Source organism: Octopus sinensis, linkage group LG5 (assembly GCF_006345805.1).
Source record: "Octopus sinensis linkage group LG5, ASM634580v1, whole genome shotgun sequence".
Lineage (NCBI taxonomy): Eukaryota > Metazoa > Mollusca > Cephalopoda > Octopoda > Octopodidae > Octopus > Octopus sinensis.
The window spans coordinates 92749929-92771979 of NC_043001.1; the positions used below are offsets into that span (position 1 = coordinate 92749929).

Here is a 22051-nt window from a genome sequence, read left to right on the forward strand (position 1 = left end):
CTCACTAGGTTAATAATTCTAATGATAAATAGAGAATAAGAATGCACAATTTACAATATAATTAACAAGCACATTGCTAACTTGCAAGGGTGAACTGGATTCCTGTGACTGAAGTCACAGTACTTTATCTTAGACAAGAATCCCTGATCATGCCAATCAATTTTTAAATCAAAACTCTTGTTCAGATGTCTTGTTCCATTGATGGCAAGTATGCAACAGTTGACCCTATATTAAACTTGTTGAGCATAGCAAAAGTATCTAGCAATGCATAAAAATCTTACCAGTGTACAAGGTCTCTACTGCTAATAAGAAGCTTATCTCCCTTCATTTACACATTAGAAGTACTTTAGCTGGTGGTTGGAAATGCTATGAATGTTTTTCAATGACTAAGCACTGAGACATACATACCAAAGAAGCTCGACAGTGGTAGTAATTGTCTCCATTTAAGTATGAGAAATAGCTTTCTAGTGCAGTGTGCTATGGTATAATTTGGATTCAATATCAAATTCTGGGAAATAACTGTTGATTCTGTCTAATGAGGAATCATATATCAAGTATGCCCAAACTTTAGATATTTGAACTCTTTATACAGAAATAAAGCAAGCTCCTATAAATTATTTGTCATTACCACTTAACATGCATAAATTTATATACAGCATAGCACCTTCAATCACTGACAAAGATGCTGGTTTCAAACTTGATTAATTTGAAATCATTTACCTCCATGATAAAAATAGAAGAGCCTAAATGACTTTTGATAGGTCTTCTATCAAGTTTCCAATATTTAGAATTGTTTTAACAAGTGTTTAAGCCATTTTTGTTGTTTACATTTCAATGGAAAATGAAAAGTAAGTGCATGCTATCTATAGTAATGTAGCATATAAAGCCACAAGTGATAACAGTGAGTGGGTATTTAGAGATACTTTATGAAGTAAGGATAACAATAACAGTAAAATTTAAACCAGAAACTGTAAACTTCAACTGCTAAAGGTCTGATAGAGGATGAGGATGAAAACAATTTTACCTATGTAACTATCAATCTTATCATGATGATAAGTCAAATTCTACAAACATTAAAAGTAAGATCATGCAAAGACTTAAGTGTAAATCCATAAAGCATTTTGACAGGGACTATCATATAAAAGGTGTTAAAGCTATAGTGAAATATTATCAGACACATATTATTTCATTCCAAATTGAAGTGTCTTATCAAACACTGTAACAGGAAACAGTAACAAAAATTTAAGATACTATGATTAATGAATAATAAATAGATATCTACTCTAGTGAAGGAAATGATTAGCTTAGAAGCACTATATTCTGCATGTACTCATACAATTGCTCAAGTGTTTTAGGTACACTGGGTGATAGTGATGTAGATTTTGCACCTTAGTTAATAAAGTAGTAGCAAATTCTAGTAAAGTAGTTGTGCGTTGCACAATCATTGGAGATGTTAGAGCTTATGCAGAAGAAAACAGTGAAAAACTATTTCTAAATCATGAATCATAAAAAGAACTACTGGAATGGTGCTGGATTTTAAATGTTTGTAACTTGATTTTAGATAGGTCTGTAAAACTGAAAACTACATTTAGACACTACTGTCTTCCTTTAATACCATGCTGCTAGAAGATTACAATAAACTAAACATACTATTTCCTGCAAAATCTCAAAATCAGTGATTCAGAGCAAACACAAAGAAAGCTAAGAAATTCCACTACCAGTTTACTCATGCTTTAAAGGCCAAAGAAGTGTCCTTTGTCTGAACAAGTAGAACTTTTAGTTGATGAATTCCTTCAATTTGCTAAAAGAAATCTGTGACTTTTGTCATAATTACCTTTAAGAAGATCTATATTGTGACCAGTGTCACAATTACCTTAATAAGATCTATACTGTGACCTCTTGGGGTCACAGTATATTTTGTTTTGATTTGAAGGGACACAAAGATTACTACTGATAGTTCAATGAAAGACTGAACACAGAAACCTATACTACTGCAGCAAAATGTCAATTTAATAATGCGGAAAACATTAGCAGAGCTGGAGAGAGCTCTGGTATGGGCTACCAGTGCTAAAAACACACTTCAGGATATCTTAGGATATAATCCTCATGAACTTGTATTTGACTCCAACGCTAACACTCCTTCATTTCTGATTAACTAGTTATGCATTTGGGAATCTGTAACAATTAACGACAGGGTGAGAATAAATTAAAATGCTCTCCATACAGTAAGAAATAGTTTCATGAAGGATGAGGCAAGTAAAAGACACAAGAGTGTACTGGGGTCTTATGTAATGCGTTATGCCAATGAAAATTTTATGGTTGAGATCTATTATAGAAGACAAAACTTATCTCTTTGTTTACATATAGAAAGCATTTAAAAACAGCTGGAAATACAATGTTTTACAGTGACTAAGTCCTGATAAATATGTCCAAACAAATTAACTTGCTAGAAATAGTCAGTAACTTTCTTTGAAATGACACCCAACTGTCTTCAAAAGAGAAGAATACAAGAGATACTGTCAGGGGGAAAATACGGGATGGACAGCATAAGACTAAACAAGAACAATATAGAGCAACAATGAAGTATTTTCATAGCAACAAGGAGCTGGTTAAGTTAATGTTATGTTTGCTATATCAAAGGTTAGATTGATGATTAACATTTCAAGAGTAAAGGCATTATCAGCATTATTATTATAATACAAAAGCTATTACATATTTTAATCATCAGGGATGTTATCCAGAGCTTTGGTGACATCCTCCTCTGCCTCCTTTAACATGCCAAGCACTTGACATGTGCTGGATGCTTTTAACATGGCACTGGCACAAGCACTTTTACATGGCACTGACACAGTGCTTTTTACAAGGCACTGGCACAAATCTCTAGAAATCATTTAAAAACTTTCTTAGGATTAATGCATGATTCAGGATGCTATTTTCTGCCACCCAATAATAGTCTATCAATTCCAATATCCTACAACCTCTTATGTTGCAATATGGGTGCTATGTTGAGTGTACTAATCACTGCAGAGAAAATTTTTTTGCATTCCATAATCTCTTCATCTTTTTGGCTAGGTCCTGATATTTCTCAATGTTCTCTGTTCTTATTCTTATTCTTATTTAACATTTACTTTACAATGTCTATAGCCTTCAGGAAAACCTTCCAGCTCAATGACACAAAACATTTTCAAATTGGACATATTCATGCGACAAGAATCCTTTTTCAGTTTAAGCCAAATCAAAAACTGGCAACATCTTGACATAAAACTAAGAAATATTTTCAATAATTCTAACTATAGACTGTAATCATCATAAAATCAAAAAATTGCTATGCAGATTAAAGAAAATTAAACAACCAGAAAAGATTTTAGGAAAACACATGATATGAAAATATTAAAGGTTGAATGAAATCTCACTAGTAACTTCTTTTTCTCCGTTTTTTCCCTCATAACAAAAAGTAAACCCAATTTAAAGATTAGGAAATATGATAAAATAAATTATAATAGACATTTATATATGTCCAGAGTTGAGCTAAGAAGGAATATGAAGAGAATGTGTGTAAACACATTATATACAATTTTACTCCCTGGAGTGAAGCCATGACAGATATGTAATAATCTATATACAGAAAATTTTGGAAGAGCTAGACCCTAATTTCAGCATTGAGTGTTATACATATGACTGAACTGAGCACCATTTTATTGTATCAAAGGTACTATCCACCCAACCTAAAATCAGGAGCTGGTATTGCTTGGATTTTTTTTGTTCTTTGGCAAGATATTAAATAGTTGTAGGCCTTTGAAACCTAAGCTATTGTGAATATAATATATATGTAGAGAGAGAGAGAGATTCAGATGAAAATGGTACTAAAGTTGAGGCACCAGAACTTAGTATGGTATTATCCATACAATTTCAAACCTTGTTGCTTATTTTGATTATATATATATATATGGATAGATAGATAAGATACCAAAAAAGGTAATTAGATATACATTACATACACACATATATTTGTGTAAGTGTGTGGGGGGAGGGGCATCTAGATATACACATCTTTATAAGCATTTTAAAATTAATCTTATTCTATTTATGGGAGAAGCCCTTGATTTTCCTTTCCCACATACATGTTTGCTTTCTCATTAGCAATGCTTTTCTTATATAAATGCACACATACATTTTTTTTACCAAGCATTTGCAAAACAAATTTTTTTTCAAAGTGAAGTTCACTGGGGTTTATAAGTCAAAAAGAGAGCAGAGTAAGAAACATTGATGTGATCCTTGGTGAACCAGAAAGATCTTCTTGAACCAGCTGTGCAAATGCTGAAATAAATATGACTAATATAAAAACATTGTAAAAAGTAACAGTTCACAAAAGTCAACAACAAGGGGTTATCTTTGTTCGTTTTTTACCTGAGTGTACTTCGAAAATTGAAAAATTGATTTTACACAGGCACACACACGCATATATATATATATACATATTAATCTGTATATGAGCATGTATAAGTGATATATATGTATGTATATACATATGTGTGTATATATATATATATATATATATATACAAATATAGATACACACACATATATTTATATATGATCATGTATAATGTGTGTATGTATATATATATAGACATACATTTTTCTTTATATGTATTATACATACATATATTTACTTGTACATGCATTTGTATATAAAAGTGTACTGTGTGTGTGAGTGTGTGTGTGTATACATATATATATATATATACATACATACATATATGTATTTATATGTGGGCAACTTTATTTATGTACATTTAAATAAATAATAAAATATTTGATAAAAAGATAAAATTAAATAAAAGTAAATTAAAGAAAAGCAGCAGCGAAAATCAATGTTATGCATATTAATGCAAGACAATTGCAGACAATAAAAAACATGCAAGTGACTCAGCAAAGGATGTGGGTTGTAATAGAAACACAGCTTAAAATGAAATATAATTGTGGTGGAGACAGTATATGGTTTGGGAGAGTCTTAGGAGAAGGTAGCTTTAGAGGATGTGGTTTAGGAAGGAAAGGTGAAAGAATAAGGATTTAGTTAAAAACAATAAAATAAGGAAAAATGTAACTAAATGTAAACTGAAGTGGAAAGTTCTAGATTTGTATTCTTCCCTTTTTTTTTAATGTGTGGTGATTGTAAAATAGAAATATTGTCAAGCCTTTAAATATTTTTTTACATATAATTTATGCAATTTTACTGGATTCCTTCAGGTTTTTCTTTTTAATGTTTTAGGTTTGGGTTAGTAGTAGTAGTAGTAGTAGTAGTAGTAGTAGTAGTAGTGGTAGTAGTGGTGGTGGTGATTGTAGCAGTAGTAATAATACAAGAAAAATCATTGATTCTTAAGTTACTTTGTTTGGGTTTTGTCATGGATTTTTTTATGTAATTTGTTGCAACACATAACCAGTCAATGTATTTCAAGTCAGTTTATGTAATTAGTCAGATTCAAAATGTATTGTAACCCTTACAAAAACCATAACATATTTATACACATGTTTAATGTGATCCTGCTAATTTATTTTCTATTAAAATTTATATACCAAATAATTATATGCAGGTCTTTTTTGTGCAGTATATGCTCAACTTTATCCCAGTTAATTAACAACTCTAAGCCACTGTATGCCTGTAATAGAGTTCACTCAGTTGCAAGCCTTTAACTTGGTCTTCAATCTAAAGATAACTTCCTGCTTTCCTCCCAAATGTCTTGGCAGCCTGAGAAAGATCATGAGTGCTGTCTTGCTGCCATAGACTAAGTTATATTACAAAAAAAAGTCATATATTTTGTTAATTTAAACATGAAAGAAGATGGACTTAGATTATTAGTTTAGAGAAACTATCATTGCCTATCACTGCTGTATTAATGCTCACAAAAGAAAACAATCAGCCAGTCACAATTGGCTTCTTATACTCTATATGGTGTTTGCTGATATTACAAAATATACATGTAGTAAAATCTTGTCAAAAATAAATTCAATTATTATTGTTATCTCTTCATTTTACCTAAGCAAAAAGCAACATCATAGGATACCAAATTGAAAACCATAATAGTTGAAGGAGCAGAAAAGACGTGAAATCATTAGGACTATGACAACAATTTTCAAAAAGAAAATAGTGAGTCAATCTCACAATACATATAAATTTGTAGGTGAACATAACACTTCCAAGGTGGCAAAAAATACAATAAAATAATGGGAATTATAGAAAACTGTTAAGTGTTTGGGTGAATGAATTTTTAGATAGACACTCACCATTATCCAGTATACATATGTCTATGTGTATGTGTGTGTGTATATATATATATATATATATATATACAAGGGGAAGTTGAAAATTATCTGTACTTTTGCCAATATATCTTTGTTATTGTCACACTGTGCATGCTTATAGTTGGTACTATTGTAGTCACATGATTGAAATTTGACCCTGATTGTGCCATTTTTCTTTCTGGCTTTACAGTGTAAACATGGCTGCTCCACTAGCAATGTGCACCAAAGAAGAATAAAGAGCAGTGATCTGATTTCTATGGATGGAAGGTGTGTCAGGTGCTGAAAATCATCCACGATAAGCTCAGTTTCCATAAGGTCTGTGCAAGATGGGTGCCAAGAGAGCTTACTGCAGAACACAAGTGCAAATGTCTTGAACTCTGCCAAAGTTTATTTGATCGCTACAACAAAGGCGAGGAATTTTGAGTAAAATAGTCACAGAAGATGTAACGTAGATCCATCATAATGAGGCAGAATCCAAATAATAAAGCATGGAGTGGAAACATCTCAGCTCACCAGCAACGAAGAAATTCAAGACTCAGTCTTCTGGAAGGAAGGTGATGCTAACCCATTTTTGTGATTCAAAAGGGCCTTTACTGGAAGACTACATGGAAAAGAGGTATATGATCAACAGTGCAAGATACAGTGCTCAACTGGCCAACAAATTGAAGCCAGCAATTTGCACCGATGCCTATTGTTGAAGAAAGTTTTACTGTTGCATAACAATGCATGCCCACACACAGCTGCCCAGACTGTTGAAACTGTTAACGAATTGTGCTAGAAGCTTCTGATAAATTTCAGCACCTGACATACCTTCCGACCAGAGAAATCGGATCACTGCTCTTTGTTCTTCTTTGCAAGTGGAGCAGCCAAGCTTACACTGTAAAGCCAGAAGGAAAAATGGTGTGATCAGGCTCAAACTTTGATCATGTGATCACAATAGTACAAACTATTAGGCACACATGCACATATAGAAGGCAGTGTGACAAGAATAATGACATGTTATGACAAAAGTGCGGATAATTTTTGACTTCACCTTGTGTGTATATATATATATATATATATAGACGGACAGATAGATAGATAGAGATAAATAAATATACACACACACAAACCAATAATATGCTCTTCAGGACTGCATATATTTTCACCAGGCTCTGGCTGTTTTACAGCCATCTCAAGTTTTTTGGAGCCAAAGGACATAATACTTGATAAATCCCTCACTCACTTTGCACCCTAGGCCTTTGTTTTGTCTTTCAGTTTTTTTTTTTATAACTTCCAATGACAAGGAACAGCCACCATGTTTTTTCCATACCAGCAATCTCTGAAGAACATGTGGTTTTAACAGCTAAAGGTTGATGAAAGGAAGGCATCTCAATGTAGAAAATGTGCCTCAACAAATTACTTTATATATCTAATCATCATCATTTAACATCCGTTTTCCATGCAAGCATGAGTTGGATGGTTGACAGGAGGTGGCCAGCCAAAAAGTTGTCTGGGTTCCAATTGTCTGTTTTGGTATGGTTTCCAACTGTCTGGATGCTTCTTACATGACACCCTCACAGGTGTTTTTTTACATGGCACTAACACAGGGTCTTTTTATGTGCCCCCAAACAGCGCCATGTACACACACATAAATGTATATTATAGATATACAGGGATAGATGCATGTATATATATATATATATATATAGACGGACAGATAGATAGATAGAGATAAATAAATATACACACACACAAACCAATAATATGCTCTTCAGGACTGCATATATTTTCACCAGGCTCTGGCTGTTTTACAGCCATCTCAAGTTTTTTGGAGCCAAAGGACATAATACTTGATAAATCCCTCACTCACTTTGCACCCTAGGCCTTTGTTTTGTCTTTCAGTTTTTTTTTTTATAACTTCCAATGACAAGGAACAGCCACCATGTTTTTTCCATACCAGCAATCTCTGAAGAACATGTGGTTTTAACAGCTAAAGGTTGATGAAAGGAAGGCATCTCAATGTAGAAAATGTGCCTCAACAAATTACTTTATATATCTAATCATCATCATTTAACATCCGTTTTCCATGCAAGCATGAGTTGGATGGTTGACAGGAGGTGGCCAGCCAAAAAGTTGTCTGGGTTCCAATTGTCTGTTTTGGTATGGTTTCCAACTGTCTGGATGCTTCTTACATGACACCCTCACAGGTGTTTTTTTACATGGCACTAACACAGGGTCTTTTTATGTGCCCCCAAACAGCGCCATGTACACACACATAAATGTATATTATAGATATACAGGGATAGATGCATATATATATATATATATATATATATATACCTACATTTTATCAATCTGTCTATCCATTTAGTATAACCTATCAGAAAATGGAGTACTGAACACCATGATAGACATTCATTTCTACCCTCAAGTTATATCAATGTATAACTATATAAATGTCATAACCTGACCTGATACCAGTTGCTTGCTTGTCTGAATGTTTATCCTATTATACATGAACTAGCTTGATTATAGCCTTATAGCCAATTCTCTTTTAGGCAGCTATAACATCCCAGCAATTTTGTTGCAGTTCAAGCAAGAGTCTAGGCCTGAAGTCAACTTGAGTGCTACCTCTATGTACCTATTATCTAATGCCACCAGACCATAAATCTATATGTGCGTGCACACACACACATGTATATCTATATACAAATATAACTATATACAAATGCATACATTGGAATATACAAGTTCTAGTATATAGGAAAACAGACTAATCTCTTCAGGGAAATGGCCTTGCTCAATATATAGAAAAGGATTTGGTAGAAACTCCATATGGTGTACCCAGTGCAAACTATGGACACATAAAAGGTGCAGCAGTATCACAAGAAAGTTAACAGAGAAAATAATACAAGTACAATAAACACTAAGAATGTATGAAAATAAACTTCCCCAAGTATCCTATCTTAGTAGTAGTAGACAATTTCTGTTATCTAGGTGACCAAGTTAACAGCAGAGGAAGAAGCTCTGAAAGCTTAGTTGCTAGAATAAGAATAGGCTAGACAAATTTCAGAGAGTTGCTGCCTTTGTTGGTAAAAAAGGGCCTCTCCCTTAAAGTGAAAGGCAGATTTTATGATGTTTGTATATGAACAGTAATGCTAAATGGCAGTGAAACATGGGTTGTGACTACAGAGGACATGTTAAGGCTTGAAAGAAATGAAGCCAGCATGTGCATATACAGCTAGTGTAACTTAGTATTTGAGAGAAAACTGGGTATGAGAGGCATCAGATGAAGTGTACTAGAGATGTAAGTGACAGTAGTTAGAAAATAAAGATATAAAAGATACAAGAAGATGGGTATAAGAGAAAGCATAGAGTTGAGATGTAGATGTGTGAAAGAATAAATTCCTAGGAGTATGTGAAGAAAGTCACAAGTATTTAAGGGTTGGAGCAGAGGTTAAAGTAGTGGACATGTGATCAATGGTAAACATTAATATGGCAAATAAAGTAAAAGAAATAGCTCTGGAAGGAGAAGGTGATAAGTAGCAGTACAAGAAGAGTGGAGAGTAACAGTATTATAAACCTGATTAGCATGATAAGAAAAATAAGATGATATGCAGGGTGGGTGAGTGGAGATATATAGAGATGTACAGAGACAGAGATGGGGTCAGGGATATGTAGTGGAGGTTATAGTAAGTGAAGTCAAAGATGGAGGACATCAAAAGCAAATATGAGAGAGTATTGAAAATGATAGCAAAAATGAGGGTGTGTTATAGATGAAGTAGGGTAGTCCTAAGAAGTGGGTGATATAGTTGGAGGCAAAGGAGTGAGCAGTGGAAAATTAAGTGGGAAAAGATGATATTGAAAATGAGGGATGGATATTAAAGGAAGAGAGAGAGGTAACTAGTAGCACAAAGGGAATGGAATAAGCACAGATTCCACAGGCGTATAATTCCAGCAATTGAATAGTGCCTTAGTTAGAAGCCTGATGGTGGGATGGGTGTCAGGAAGAACATAAAGGAAGCTTGATGAGGAAAGATTGGGTGCAAAGGTAGGGTATAATGAGAGCATAGGCATAAACATAAGGCTTAGGACCCAGTAGTTGCCTTGATGGGTGAATTATCAAGCACAGTGAAATGCCAATCATCTTGGACATTAGTCATCTTCACAGAGAAGCCAAACATCTTGAGATCAGTCTTGACTACTTCCCACTCCTACAAGTTTCATCAACTTAAAAAGAATTTGGCACTTTTTTATACAGCTGTCATCATCCATATCCTTCACAAGGTGAGTGCTCCATTTGTAAGCCCATAAAAACTTAATAAGTAGTTCATAAAATGTCTGCAAGTTGATATGTTCATTATTTCTGTGGGTTGGTTCATGGCAAGATATTTCTCAAACAAACATAGACTGCTTCATTTTGATGTGGTTCTGTGAAAGATAGATCATATAATATCCATGCTTCTTTTGCTATATGAGCTCAAGAACAATGCATTTTCTTTGGGATATAGCAGTATATATATTTATATAACAAGTAGCATTCGCTCTGATAGTTCAGGAATACTATCATATCAGTATCATCAACAACTGCCATAATGGCAGAGAAAATGATCCAAAAGTAAGTAGCTACAAAAGCATTATCTTGATAGAAAAATTATGAAAATAACAGAAAAAGTTATGGAAGAACTAATTAGGAAGAAAGTTAGATTAGATGAGGTGCAGTCTGTGCCAAGATGCACTGCAAATGATACCCATTTCCTAGTGAAAAAACTACAAGAGAAACTTGTAGTAAAAAGCAAAGCAATATATCTTGCATTCATCAATTTGCAGAAGTTTGACAGGGTGCTGTATGTTGTACTCTGATGGTTGCTAACAAAACTACATGTAGATAGATGATATGTTAAAACCATGTAGATAAATGCCATCAAAAAGATGAGTAATGAGTTCTGCAAAGAATTTAGCATGCAGGTAGGTGTCCATCAGAGCTCAGTTCTCACACTCAACTATTTATTATAATTCTCCAAGCCATAACAGAGGAGTTCATAACTGGCTGTCCATGGGAATGTCAGTGTGCAATGAGCTCATTCTCAAATGCAAATCTGTAGATTTACAAAAGAAATTCTAAAGATAAAAGCAAAGCTTAGAATTTTGGAGCTTGAAAGTAAACCTAGCAAAGATAAAAGTTTTAATTAGCAGAAAAGAAGGCAAGATATTGTAGCTATCTGGAATTGGCCATGCTCAATAGAGAGAAAAGTTGGAGATAAAAATTTTATAGTGTACCCAGGGTAAACAATGGATGCACAAGAGGTTCAGTGGATCATAGGCAGGCTGAGCAAAAGGGAAAATGTCAGTAAGAGCACATTTGGCATAAATTCTTTCAAATGTACAGAATGTTCCTTTAAAGCTGTTAATAGTTTATTACTTATGTCATTTAATTAGAAATGAGAAAGTATTTCAAAATCACAGTAGCCAGAGTAAGAACAACATAGGAAAATTTCGAGAAGCTACTACTGTTGTTGGCAACATGAGGATTCCTTTTCATAGAGAAGTGCAGATTCTATGATGCTTGTTTCCAAAATGTGAAATAACATGGTAGTGAAACATGGACACTGAATGAAGAGGGTGTTGGAAGACTAGAAATGAGGCAAGCATGCTTTGCTGGATATAACATGCATGAATGGAGAAGAACTGAAAATAAAAATGGATATCAGAGAACTAGGAAGTAGTGTGCAAGAGAGAACTGTGTTATTATGGATATGTGATTTCTACAAAGAATGACAGGTGGACAAAGTAGTAGCAAGCAATCCAGTTGGAAGAAACCTGTGAATGAGAAAGACTAAGGAAAACACAGAAAGAAGTGAATAATATTTGTATACATGGGTAACAGCCTTTCTTTTACGTATGCTTTAGAAACAAGACTGGTAATTTCCTTTCCAATCAAGAATTTTTTTTTCCTATTTTTCATATGAGTTTTGTAATCTGTTCAGAACAAGAAAGTCTGTAAATCCATCATCACTTCTGTAGCATAATAGTTTTCAAGATAAAGTGATTATGGCATAGATTACTGTCCTTTTAAAGTAGGCAAGATCAGTGTGAGTGGTGTATACATTATCATTGTAATTTGAATTTTTACAGTAAGAATTATAGGCCAGCAGTTAAATGTTTGCTGTTGTTTATAACTTGTAATCTGATGTGCGTGTGCAAATTAGCATTTTACAGTATTACTATTGTTTCTATCACTGTTTATTTTTGTGGATACTTCTACAGACCACAGACACATTGCCTACTTTGTGATCTAATTTTTCTTAGTGTTGTATAGCATAATGCACTGCATTTGTTCCTTATTGTAAGTGCACAGAGAGTATTAGAAAAGTGTCAAACTTGTATGGCTTATGTATCATTTCTAGTTGTGAAGTTTACAATCTCATGTTTGCAACAGAATCAGTGTCACATTGTTTATTAGTAACAACTGTACTGTGAAGAGTTTTATTTCTACTGTTCTGGATATTGAATATTAGTACAATGTTATCTTATATTCCTCAAGTGCTTTCAATGCAACCATTATGATGAGTATACCATCCACATACCTGATGTATATTGTGTTTTTATGCTTGCATACCCATAGTTTATTTTTATCATAGCCAAGTGCAATGCTGTCAATGCATTCTACTTGGATAACCCATAGCTACCCAAATTTTATGCATAGATACTTTGATATCTGGACAGTGAAAGAGTATTCCTATTATACAGAACATTAACTATTTCAGCACCATATTAGCAGCTTTTGTGTACAGCTTTATTCTTGTGTGCATACACTATTTAATATGGTTTCTTTTGTTTTTGCCACAGGAACATTGGCAAACAAACTTTTAATATCTATGTTGCAGTTGTTGCCCATTTTGATGGTTTCAAGACAGTGATTTTTAAAGCTTTCAATTTGAATAAAGCATTAAGAGTTTTATGGCAAGGCTTCTTAAAAATATGATATAAAAAATGATCATTAAATTTTGCCACAAAGAAACATAATATGCACTGGCAGAGTATATGAAATCAATTAAATTTTCCAAATATCCTGGTACCTTCTGATTTACTCTACAATTTGGTGGCACATTTGCAGGCAATATGCAGTACATGTCTGTATTACAAGACAATGGTTGAAAAATGTATACTTCAAGATCTCAAAGAGGTTCTTGGATAACCATATGTTATACCTCTTCAATTTGTATTGTTTGATAATACAATCTTTCTCCAATTTGTATTGTTTGATAATACTATCTAATTGTGTGGTAATACTGTGCATTGGTGTATTTATTCAAGATATTATAGAATAGAGGAGTTTTTGTTTGTTTGTTTGTTGTTTACATCTTTACTGTATAGATACATGCTGAGATGAATTCTTCATTACACGGGAAATAAGAAGTGCTAACCAAATTCCCTTCTTCAATGAGCTTTTAAATTTTCATCTAGTGAAGAAGCTTTAAGGGATATCTTAAGAATAAACAAACAAAAGTTAACAGATAACTGAATAAATCAGTAAACCAAGCTATAGAACAGTACAAGTACAAATTCATTCTTAAAGAGACAAGAAGTATAAACTACATGAAACAAAAGCAATCTAATTGGAAAAAAAAAGCTTTATGTCACTGAAAACTCAAAGCAAAACACAATATGAATCACATCTAACCACAAACTAATAGTCAGAATACAATAAAAACAATGAAATAGAAAAAAACTTCTCCAATATGACACTAGAAACTTGCAAGCCACAGAATATTTCAGGCAAACTATGTAATATACAAATTTCATATAAACATGGAAATCGTAAAATTTCATGACATTTGATGCTTTCAACATAAATTACTACAGATTTTTTGAATAGGAGCCTATAAGCCTACAAAGCCTCACATTTAGAACTTTACTACATACAAACCTATATGAACCATTATACTTCTTAGGAATACATATGAGGACAGAGGTAACAAACTCTCTCATACACCAAAAGGTAACATTGTGATGGTGATGAGGATGGCCACAACAAACAAGCTGAAAGCAATATACACACACAAACTTATATTCATTTATTCTTTAATTTGTTACAGACATTGGACAATGACCTTGCTGGGACATTACCTTATATATATATGTGTGTGTTTGTGCATGAATGTATACAGAGAGAGAAAGAAATAGTTAGGTACACACACATACAAGGAATAAACATACAAAATAGAATAGATGATGTTTTAGGAAACTAAAATAAGAACAAGGTGTACAGATACAAAATAGTGCAATAGATATTTCAGGAAACTGAATGTCATATCTTTCATACTAGACATTTCCTAAGCTAATTCTGCTTCAGCTTTCATTAATTAGGACTGAAACAGATTTGATTTTAACTTTTTAACCCAGACATTTATGACACCATATATTAACCGGTGTTGTTCGCGTAAACCATTGGTTCATTTTGTTCTCTTACTTTATTATCATCTTATAATCATCTCATAATAATGACCTTTAAGACTCGTATTACTACCTCAGTCAATCTAAATGTATATATTTATCACTACCTGTCATAAATAGCCTTTTTCTATTTGCAATATGCATTCTCGTTGATTTTTCATATTTTACCCATATATATGTGTATATATATATATATATACACCATCAAGATTATCATCATCAATTAATGTCTGTTTTCCATGCTGGTAAGAATTGGATGGTTTAACAGAATCTGGAAAGCTGCAGGGCGGTAGTGAGCTCCAATGTCAGCTTTGGTGCAGTCAACATGGTTGGATGCCCATCCTGTAGATCAGTTGTTATGGTAATGGAGGGACCTTTATTGGTCAGGTTAAATAATCAGAGATCCTCTTTTAGAATCCAGGAAAGGCATATTACAACTTTAGCCAGCTATATATGGCAATTAAAAAATGACATAATGCTGTTATATAGCATCAACTGGAGATAGCTAGAATGTTCTAGGCCTTATCTTAATGGAAATAGAAATGAGCTCTACTTAACAGAGACAAGAATCAATCTAAAAAATTCACACACTCTGGGTACTTTCCCGAATTTGAAAACTGTAATATATATATCCACACACACTCACACTTACTGATATATATACATACAGATATGTATGTGTGGATGGAAGTTTACTTTGGGGTTTATTTTAATTTTTTCCTTTGCAGAATTCAAGCTTGTCACTAACAAAGTGACAAATCACTTTTGTTTAAGCCAAGATAAGTCTTGTGGGTAGCGGTTACTTGAACTGACTGACACATGCATATACGTGTGCATGTCACAATAACACAAGTGCATTTTATTGTTGTTTATGCACGTACATCTATATGTAATCCATATATATATGAGAATTTGTGCATATGGAGAATCCCTGAAGTGTTTTCAAAATTTTCACTGGAGAATGTGAATCAGTTGGCTCTGTCTTTTTGGGGAGAACCCATAAGTTTCTATGAACATCAGTTGTTAAATAGCCCAATGTACTTGAGAGCAAATGAAAATCTGTAACCTGATATAAGTGCCATAGGTTTTTCATCAGTTTTCCATAGATGTTCTCCCTTTTCCTCAATTTTTCAAGACACTGACATCCACTGGGAAGCTGATCTCACAACAATGCATGACTTTTGTTGTCCCATGAAACTATGTTTGTATGTATGCTTGAATGTATGTATAGGTTAAAAAAAATCACACAACACAAGCAACATCTGAGACAAAGAGGAGACAGTCAAACAAAAAATAATACATAGAATCAGACACATGAAAGTACAAGCCTGGAAAGCATAGAGAAATATAGCTAAAGACAATAAAGAAGTGAACAATGAAACTCAATGCACTAAACAAAGTATCAAAAGGGAATTTCTGTGATACTCTTTATCAAAGAAAAGGAAAAGTATTGAGAGGCAAGAGAAAGAGAAAAATGTGCAATATTGAATATTAGATGTTGATTTAAATAGCAGACCTGAAGTAATCTGCAAAACTATGAACATGTTTCTCCTATACCACTGTATCTAAGATATCACAGATTTGTTAATAATCAAAAATAACGACACTATTATCATCACAGCAATCCTGCAGAAACAAATTTAGACAGACTCTACATTTTATACATGAAATTTTGGAATGCATGTGAGTGATATTATTTTGTGATATGAATTTTGTTTCTGCCAGCAGCAATAGTTAAGTATGTTTATATTTCCATATAGAACTTGCTAGTAAAATCAATAGCACACCTCCAATAAGTCTTGTACCATTATCTGACAAGTCTTTTCCTGGAACTTTGCTGTCATGAAGTTTGTAATCATAGTCTCAAGGATTCATCATTGAAGCTGAGATGTGTGCTTGTGCAACAATACAGGAAATATACATCTCTTAGATTTTTTCTAATCACCCTGAATCCTGATTGAACTCCTTTTGCTCAATCAGGATTTTTCACTCGTATGTATCTTTAACTTCCTGAGATGGAGATTCTGTTGAATTTATTGATTGACATTCATATTTCTGTAAACAGTTGATTGGTTTTGATTAAATTACTTTTCTTTTTTTTCTTTTAGCTACACTTTGCTAATGCTAGGGTTTTTCAGACAGCTTTTAAGTTTTGTTTAAAGATTAATGTGTATTTGAGTATCTTTTCACTGATTTTATACATTGCTTCTACTTATTTTTCTCTTCTTGTTGATGGGGAGAGTAGTTATTTGCCTGTTTGCATGTGATAAGCAATACCACAAAACTGATAGTTTTATGTAGATCAATGATCATTTTTTAACCGTTTTCCAAAGCCGTGAGTGTATTTTTCTTTGTTTAGCCTTTCTTTAATTCTTCAATATTCTTAAGGCCCTGCTCTGCCAGGTGTTGAGAGAGCATATAAACAAATGTTAATTTGCCAAAATGAAAAAGCATTATACTGCTGTAAATATCCACCTCTGATTTTGTTAATTGTCATAAAAATTAACTCAAACATTCATATGTAGTCCTTTCAGAAAAATGGAGTTTCAAAAATGAATGTCATTTTTGAAAGATTTCACTAAGTTTATTTTTCAATTGCTGACACTCCTTGCACTTTTAGCTCATAGCATATTTTTAATCACCACTGCTCTTGTTAAATTTGTTGATGAAATATTGTGTACAATATCCACTTGGTGTAATTTGCACAGTATTTACACTTTAAGGAATAAAATTGCAATTATCATTTTTTGCAATAAAATTACAATTATTTATTGTTCTGCATTCAACAAATGTTACTTGTTGAGTAATTGCTTAACCAAAAGTACTTTAGTTCCAGGTGTAATTCATCTCAGTGTGTTTAGATTCTTATCCTGTAGCCAACAGAGATGTCTTATTTTCATAGGAATTAAGTTATTATTAAATCCAAAATTCCAAGAAAATTACATTTTATAGCTTCAGATTTTCTACAACTACAACTAAATAGATTTTGTTTGCTCTTCTTGATATCTTCTTTTGAATCTTCTCTGCTAGTTGTCATGACCACTTATGTTGCTGGTAGCAAATCCCTGCATCATGAATTCAAGTTTCAGACAAATATTACTATGATCTTGCATAAGGTTTTTCAATGATTGTAATCAGAAGAATAATCAGTTATTTAACAATACTGACAGCTGAAAGGGTATTCATTGTATATTCAATGAATAATCTTCCATGACAAAACAACTACTAACAATTAATGCATAGTTTATAGTATGTGAATGCATACATGTGCATATGCATCTGTTATCACCACTTGTTGGTTCATTTACAAACTGCTGTAAAACAAGGGCCATCAGGAAACTATTGTGCTTAATCAATAATGTCCATTGTTCAGTCACCAAGCCAGTCTTCATGGTGGTTATTGAAATTTCCTACAAATATAAAGATAGTATATCCAGTTCTCTTATTCCTGTTAAAGTGCTTGGTCTAGAAAAATTTAGTAGATCCATATCAGGATTGCAGGGCTTGTAGATGGTGTTATCAAAGTTTGTAGGAATGAAGAACACTAGAGCCTTTCCTGGGGATATGGGGAATGGTAATATCTTCCATGTAATACATAGCAATGCTAATACTTCATATCATATTTCTATGTCTTCAGCAGCACAGAGTTTCATGAATCTTGATGAAGTCAGCTCCATTAAGAATAGCTGAACTAAAAAAGTTTCTATGACAATTATTATAGAAGGCTCCACTATAAAGCATAGGTTAGCAAGGTCATTTATATTAGACCCAACAATATACACAGTTATTGTGATTTTTAAATCCTTGTTATATAGCTGATGAGTGTATTAACCTTATTTCCATCTGGAGATCTGTGTTGCATAATAAGCAGATGCTCTCTGAATCAATCTGTCAGTAAACAAAACATCACAAAGTTTGCATGTTAGTTAGTAAACTATATTAGACTTTAATCACTTAAACCCGCTACATGCCATTTCAATGCTACTGACCACTCCTACCATTTCTTGCTGCCTGTAGACTTTGTGTACCTTACAGTCACCCATCTCCTTTCATGAACAATAATTTTCTGTTTGAGGACATTTTTTTTTCTTGCTGAAAATAACAATCAATTTGTCTTTTTCTAAAATCTCTTCTCCACCACCTTCACTCATATTCACTCCATCTGGCTTTTCTACTCATTCACATTACACAGTGTCAAACCTACACACATTTGCTAATATCATCTTCACTTGTTCTTGTAGCAAACTATTGGCAGTTTCGCCACTAACTATCTCTATTTTCCTGTGCAAGAAATCACATGCTACCGACTTCATGTATCCATTATTATCATGGTTACTGAAATAGCACATGTAAAATTGTTTTTTTTAATTTCGCTCGTCCCTATTTTGATAAACAATCTACATCCAGAATGATGTAGATTGTTTTTTCCCCCATGGATTAATAGACACACATGATTCCCTCCTGGTAATGTAGGCTGTCTTTTGCTTGTACATTTTCACAGGCTCTAGAATGCTAATGAAAATCTCAAATTTCCAATAATATAAGATTAAGAGTTTAAGAAAGCAAGACCATACAGTCATATATTGTTTGAGAAATCATGAAGATCCTATTATTAATACAAGGTATGTTTTTAAGAACATAACCATATGAAATGCTACTGAAGTTGTACAAAAACACAACTTCATGTTATGCAAAACACAACTTCATGTTATGCAAAACACAAAGGCAATACTGTGCTGATTGCTGAACAGTTGATATTTTTAGCATAAAAAAAAGATATGCATGATCTCATAACTAGGGAAATTATCTGAAGAGAAAGAATGTCAAAAAGCTCCTATGGTTAGAGAAATCAATGGGTATCCAGTATCAGAATCAGCAACTTGAATGAAGTTTCCATGAAGATCTTTATAGAAGATGTTATTAGCCAGGTCCCATATATTTCTATTAAACTATGTACTTGTGTACTTCCCAACCCTACTATATGTAATGCTGTTTAGGCAATATCACTCAGTGCTTTTTAGAGAGGGATTAAGTATGCAGAGTTGGAACATACCCTATCTGATAGCATTTCAATTTTCAATTTCTCAAATTCTGAATAGCACATTAAACTAGTAATTTGAAAAACCATCAATTACATGAATGGAAATAATCAAAGACTGCTCAATGGCAAAAAATGGTACAGGTAAACATAAAAATACATTTGAGACAAATTAATGTCCAGACTTCATAACACTATCTGATGTACCAAAAAGAATTCAAGTGATTGATCCCAGGAGGGTAGACTGCTTTGCAATGAGCTTAAAATATATAAATATTCCATAGTAGCATCAATGCTACTCACCAACGTTCAAGCAAACAGTACTAACTGAAGCTAAAATCATAATGATACAGCCATAATTATGATAGTCTTCATTTGACAACTAACAAACAACTTACAACATGAAATGAATGCATTGAAAAAATGCGTGTAGATGTTCAGGTATCTATATCTTAATACTAAAATCTAAGGCTTTTTCTTGAACGTGCAATGAAAATTATGGAAACAATCAAAAGTAGAGCAAAAGATATAGGATTTAATTCATAATTGTAAGATATCAATATAGATGTATTTACAATTTAATCTGACAGCACGCATTATATAAATATGATGTATTGCAGATAATTATGTAGATATATATACATGTCTTCAGGATTTAATGTATAATAATAGCAGAATAATTATTAATAAGTCATAAGTTTCATAACAAATGCTTCTTTGCACTGCTTTATATTTCAGTATGTGTGCACGTGCGCATGTGAGTGTGTGTACAATATGGAGGGTGATAAATGAATGAAAAACATATACAAGTATCTAACTGGACAGGCAATTAATGTATAACAAAACATTCTCATGGCTTAATCACTAACTAGCTAAACTGATGCATGTAGAATAAAGTTTTTAGTATACTCAAGGCAATATTTTTCTTTTTACTGCTAAATCATGGAAGGAATATTCATGCCTAAGACTTTTGCAAGATCTCAGACTAGTAGGTTGGGGAGAAACTATATTTGTGAGTTGCTGAAGTAGGATGTTGTGCATAAATATATTGAGTTACCACTTAAAGAGTGAAGACCTGGTCCAACTGCTGCAACAGAGTGAACTCTAAAGGCACCCATGCATCAAGATCTAATAAATATCTTTCTGCTCCTCTGTTTCACCTGCAAAATCTTTTTTAATTGATCCTTTAATGAATAATAAGATTCCATACAGCCAGAACTTAGATGGATTTTTCTATATCTTACTCTATCAATGGATTTATTCAATAATTACAATGTAAAAAGAAGTCTAACAAAAATTTTACTTTATTGATGAAAAATTAATTGAAAACACTCATTACCTTAGCTGATCCTCTGATTATTCTGTTTACTTAACTCTAATGGAGTTAGGTATGTTAAATAAGTAAATTTCAGTTGAAACTACTTTTCAGAAAACTATACTTTATCTTGATAGTGTATAACTATCATGCTTTGTCAAATATTTTGCTAACAATGGTTTGTTGATTTTCAGAATAATCACTATGTTGTAATAATCATTAGTATTTATTAATCTATTTTATCATTTGCATCAAGTGGAAAAATGTGCTACCCAAATAGTAATTTATAGTTGTCATTAGTATAACATTTTAGTAGTAGGTAAAATGAAAAATATATTGGTAGTATAACAATTACTCTTAATGTTAGTATATCAAAGTACTCAGTGGATAGTTTCAGTCAATGTTTTTAAAGAAGTTATATTTTGGCTGTTGTCTGTTCTAGTAAATATAGTGTCAAAGACGTCAGAAGCATCCTGGTTTGGTGTATGGCAGTACTTGTCATAACATAGAGCATGAAGTATCTAAACAGAAGTATGTACTGGCAATATATATTAATATATATTATATAAAAACAAGTATTTGTTATTAATATTAGAATCTATTATGTAAATAACAACAGATTATGACTGTCAGAGAAATCTTGTAATTTGAGGTTTTGAATATAAGTGCATTATAATAGACAATACAATTTTATATGAATACTTCATAAAATACTCCCTTTGTTTCTCACTCTCTATTTTACATATTACAGTTGTTAAATCTAACAACAGATTTTGGTATTTCTTACCTCCACTCCATTTTCACTGTCCTAATGCAAATGCAATGGGTTGGGTCTTAATGATATTAATTACAGGCTTATTTAGAAACAAAATGTGTGTGTGTGTGTGTGTGTGTATACATATATATATATATATATATATATATATATATATATCAGGTTATTGACATTAGGATTAT

The 22051-nt window shown here is 32.7% G+C and overlaps 1 protein-coding gene across 3 annotated transcripts in view; it reads right to left on the minus strand.

The window, feature by feature from the left end:
* Positions 1 to 22051, minus strand: part of LOC115211947 — a 1127226-nt gene that overhangs the window by 199808 nt on the left and 905367 nt on the right. The gene's annotated exons all lie outside the window — the stretch shown is intronic.